This window comes from Abramis brama (genome assembly GCF_963993115.1).
Source record: "Abramis brama genome assembly, chromosome: 1".
Taxonomy (NCBI): Eukaryota; Metazoa; Chordata; class Actinopteri; order Cypriniformes; family Leuciscidae; genus Abramis; species Abramis brama.
In genome coordinates this window covers 69870395-69876297 of record NC_139963.1, presented here as the reverse complement: position 1 = coordinate 69876297, position 5903 = coordinate 69870395, and positions in this window count along the sequence as shown.

Genomic DNA, 5903 nt, shown 5'->3' with positions numbered 1-5903 from the left:
CTGCTTTCATTTGAAAGGGAATTGACTGATTCGCTGGAATATCAAGACATTCTTGCTGTATTCAGCACGAAACCCCGCCGTCTCCTGCTGTAACAAGCCCCAAGTGCACAAGCAAGTTTGAATTGAATTGTGTGCATGTGTGATTAGTTATCAGCCATCTCGGATTGTTATGCTGTTGTTTATATGGTTACATTTGTTATTCATTTAATTATTCTGACGAAATAAGCTACAGGAGAAATCATTTTGTATCGTTTTCCTACTGTTTGTGTTTAGCAGCTGTGTCATATTCAATGCTGCTGTTATTTCATGTCTGAATCTTATTTTAACTGGCCCATCCAGTTTTCTGGAGGCCCACCTACAATAAAAATCCTGGCGCCGCTACTGCCCTGTATGAGTAACGAATGTGGGAAAAATCAATACATGCATTGGAATATAGATACATATTAATGAAGTTTGACACAGGAAACATTACATTTTCTTCATTTTTAAGAGTTTTATGATCATTGTCAGTTTCTGTACAAATATGTAACATGTTAATGGAATTACTTTATTGCTATTAATAGTTATTATAAAGTCAAACTATATTTAGATTCAGATTGTTGTAGTTATTTGCCTGAAGAGGTTACATTTATTTAATTATTTTGTTTTATTATTGGTGGTTTATCACTTATTTTGGTGGTTATATTGTGAGAAATAACAGTATTGTCTTTCAATATAGCAGTTTAACAGGCTTGTATCATGTATCCTGACTCAAATAATGTGTTTCTAACAGCAAACACTCAGAATAAAGTGAGATGATCTGCTGATGATCCTGAATGGCTTGTTGAATGAGTGTTGATAGTCTGAGGCTCATCAATATTAACAGATCTGCTGAAAACACTCTTTATTTCATGACAATAGTTCCTGTTTTCACCTCATTTATTATGCTGATGTCTTCAGATCTCCTGTAAATTGACACTTAAAGCTCATTTCATTGGTGTCAGCAGACTGAGGGGATTTGTTGGCTACTATATGTACGTTTATTTCTGTGTTTATGATTTTAACTGTTTCCCTTACCATTATTTATATTTGGAAGAATTTAAATTATTTATATTCTTTTCTTTATTTCTATATACCTGTATTTTAATGAAGAAGCAGAATAATGTTAGGATTAGTAATAAAAATAATACATCATCAGTGAAGCTCCTCCCACACTGTAATTCATCATCAGTGAAGCTCCTCCCACAGTAATTATCCAAATAAATGCTGTAAATTCCCATCAGCTGCAAGTGAAGACGAGCATCAGGAAGAGCTGAAATCTGCCAAGAGTTTATTAAAGAGGACAGAGAGAACATGAGTGATCCAGAACCCTGCAGAATGAAACACACTGAAGACCCTGATGAACAAAGAGGTTGGTGTTTATTCTTCATTCATTCATGAGGCTGAAGAACATTCATATTAGAAACCAGTGTTTCCCACAGAATTAGATTATATTTGCGTTGGGGTGTGGTGTGGTGGGGTGTGGGGTGATTAAGGCACAACAAAAGGGTTAAATATATCATATATTTTTGACACGTATACACATTTCCATTGTCAACACTTAGTGTTAGATAACTTAAAGACATTGCCATTGCTTCATTGCTATGCCATTGCTACACTTTCTGTGACAGCTCCACAGACTAATTGTTGCAAATTTTGCAGCCTTTGAACATTTTATTTTACGGGCCTTTCTGAAAAAATATTTCAATGCCCTATCATATGTGAAGGCCTCAGGACAGGGTCCATTGGTGGAGATCCTCAAGCAGGTTTAAGAAGATGAGAAGCTGGTTTCGGAGCTTTAGTTTTATTATATTTATAAAAGAAAGATAGGCTGATCCGAGTCTCGGATAATATAATTGTGGAGGGCACTGTGTATATATATATATATATATATATATATATATATATATATATATATATATATATATATATACAGTGCCCTCCACAATTATTGGCACCCCTGTTAAATATGATCAAAACTGGCTGTAAAAAATAAATCTGCATCGTTTATCCTTTTTATCTTTCATTCAAAAAATGTGCAAAATTCTAACCTTTCATTGAAGTAAAATAATTGAATGTGGGGGGGAAATCACATTATGAAATGTTTTTCTCCAAAGCACGTTGGCCACAATTATTGGCACCCTTTTATTAAATACTTTTTGCAATCTCCTTTTGACAAGATACCAGCTCTGAGTCTCCTCCTATAATGCCTGATGAGTTTGGAGAACACCTGACAAGAGATCAGAGATCATTCCTCCATACAAAATCTCTCCAGATCCTTCAGATTCCCAGATCCATGTTTGTGCTTCTTCTCTTCAGTTCAGCCCACTCATCAGGTCAGGGAACTGGGACGGTACGATACGATACACTTGTGTCACGATTCGGTACGGTTCAGTATGTTTTTGATACAGCAAAAAGAAATAAAAATAATAAATAAATGCCAGAGAAATGTCCTTGATTTAATTTTTTTTATTCTTTTTTATATTAAACTAACATCATAAAGTATGATTTTTTTTTACTTTGAGCAATTCTAGAGCTATAATTGACTAATGAGCATATAAAACAAAACAGCTCCTTGGAAAAAATGAAATGTGATATTGTAGTAGCCTAGTTATAAACAAAGGTCTATTTTTAGTTCAGATTAACATTTGAGGGCAGCAATTGTATTCATAATGTCAAAATAAAACCGACGTAATGTTACTTGAAGGCATTATAGCCTACTATTCCTGCCAAACTTCCATGGTTGCAGTTAGTGTTACTACAGTAAATCCATGGTGAATGTTGCAGATCTGTGGACACTGGATAGTTCATTCATGCCACAATGTTTCTTCCTGGTTTCCACGTCAGCGCTGTTTGATCCCTTAATAACCGAGAAATGTGAATGTTTCTCACTAGATCTCGCAGTGATGTTATTACTTCTGTGGCGAATTCAAATGATTTCTTTACTGGATCTCTTATTAGCGCTGTGTAGTAACAGTGTGGCATGATCACGATCGGCTCGCGCTGCACTGGTCCAAACTGATAAACGGTCCTTCAACCACACAATAACGAGCAGTTTCGTTCCGCTTGCATTACGTTTGCCATTTGATGTTGGGCAATGTTGTGGTCGCGCCAGCGTCTCTTACATTATGAGCGCGCTTGCCACGTGCCTACATTTGAAATAACGAAATTTTGGTTGGCAGGAAAAATGGTCCAACGAACCGTTCGGTTCGAAAATGCGTACCGAAAACCGAACCGAAAGCCTCGTACCGAACGGTTCAATACGAATACACGTATCGTTACACCCCTAATATATATACGTGTTTACTTAAAAATTGTGAACACACACATTGTCCCCCTTTACTTAACGTACACCCAAATTGTAAGAATATGACTAATAGCAAAGACTACTAAGAAATAAACATTAGGCATAGATCGGTTTTCCATATCTCATGACCCGTAGGTGGCGCTGTTCCCAACTTGTGCATGGAACCTCAGATCATGCTTGCGATGAAGCGTACCAATTTTCGTTTCGATTGATCAAAGTTTGGCTGAGCTATAGCTCCTGAAGCAATTTTGGGTCGACCTCGTTAAGTTTGCGACATCATAACTTTTTTTTTTCCAGTATAGCAAAAAAATCGGGGACAGTACTTTTATGCGGCTCAGTCCGAAGATCATTTGAGCACATGTTTTGACAAAATTAGACCAATTTTGAAGGAGGAGTAGCAAAAAAACTGCATACTGTACTTTTCAAAATGGCCACTACTGTAATGGGCGGAGTCTTAATGTAAGATATTGGTTCTGATCAGCATGATGAGTTGAATCAGGTGTACTAAGTTTCATTTTTCTAGATCAAAGGGTTCAAAAGTTATAACCATTTCAATGTTGAATTTTTGAACTGCTGGTGGCGCTATAGAGTTGGTCCTAGAGACAACAAATTTGGTCCAATTACTAGTCATGGCCATCTCTACAAGTGTGCCAAATTTCATCATTTTCCTATGTACGGTTCATAGGGCTGCCATAGACTTCCACTGGGAAGAATAATAATAAATATAGCTGCAAGCAGCAATACGGGGCCAAGCCCTGCAAGGCAGAGCAAGCAACAGCCGCTGTAGCGCAATGCGGAGCCAGAAGAGCAAAACATCAGAAATTTAATGTACATCAAGCACAGTAAGCACATCAATTACAGCAGCACAGCTAGCATTTAAGCACCAACAGCAGTGCAGAGCCGGAAGGAATTTAAATTATTATTTTATACACAATTTCAAAGTCGCCCCACACTGGTCTCGAACCCACGACCACAATGGTTCGGGATTCATGACGCATGGTTGAACCACTTGCGCCACCCAGAGGACATGTTTTACAAAGCTGCAGAGGAGAGGCTTCAGTGTGTGAATGAGCACACAAAATCATGTTAACGAGATTAGCATGCTAAGCTAACTTAATGCTAATATAGCTTATGATGTGGTACATCCAATGCTGGCAAAATAGATATCCTCAGATTCGACATGACGCAAGGAATCGATAGACACCAATTTTATGATTTTGTGACAAACTGTTCACAAGTTACAGCCTCTGAACCAATTATGGGTTGACCTCATTAAGTTTGCGACATCATAACTTTTTTTTTCCAGTATAGCAAAAAAATCGGGGACAGTACTTTTATGCGGCTCAGTCCGAAGATCATTTGAGTACATGTTTGGACAAAATTAGACCAATTTTGAAGGAGGAGTAGCGAAAAAACTGTTTTACATTCACTCCAATATGGCGGCCAGTCACATTGTTGATAAATAACATATGAGATATCGTTGAAATCGGCATAAGCCAAGGAATATATTGACATAAAGAAATCAAATTTCAAGCAATGTTAGCAAAAGTTATAAGCGTTTTTTCAAAAAACAATGATATCTCTGGAACACTAGGTGGCGCTGTGATCAAATTTCTCAGGTACCTTCGGGCCATGCTAATGATGATCCATACCAAATTTGGTGAAGAAATTTCAAATAGTTTAAAAGATATTGCAAATTATGACATCATTCAAAATGGCGGACACGTGGTACATCCCATCATGGCAAAATCGATATCCACGGATTTGTCATGACCCAAGGAATCGATAGACACCAAGTTTATAATTTTCTGACAAACTGTTCATAAGTTATTGGCCAAAATATGCATTTTCCATATCTCATGACCCGTAGGTGGCGCTGTTCCCAACTTTGGCATGGAACCTCAGATCATGCTTCCGATGAAGTGTACCAATTTTCGTTTCGATTGATCAAAGTTTGGCCGAGCTATAGCTTCTGAACCAATTTTGGGTCGACCTCGTTAAGTTTGCGACGTCATAACTTTTGATCAGAGAAGAATAAAAAAAATCGGGGACAGTACTTTTATGCGGCTCAGTCCGAAGATCATTTGAGTACATGTTTGGACAAAATTAGACCAATTTTGAAGGAGGAGTAGCAAAAAAACTGCATACTGTACTTTTCAAAATGGCCACTACTGTAATGGGCGGAGTCTTAATGTAAGATATTGGTTCTAATCAGCATGATGAGATGAATCAGGTGTACTAAGTTTCATTTTTCTAGATCAAAGGGTTCAAAAGTTATAACCATTTCAATGTTGAATTTTTGAACTGCTGGTGGCGCTATAGAGTTGGACCTAGAGACTCAAAAATTGCTACAATTACTTTTCATTACCATCACTACAAGTGTGCCAAATTTCATCATTTTCCTATGTATGGTTCATAGGGCTGCCATAGACTTCAAGAGGAGGAAGAAGAATAATAATAATAAATATAGCTGCAAGCAGCAATACGGGGCCAAGCCCTGCAAGGCAGAGCAAGCAACAGCCGCTGTAGCGCAATGCGGAGCCAGAAGAGCAAAACATCAGAAATTTAATGTACATCA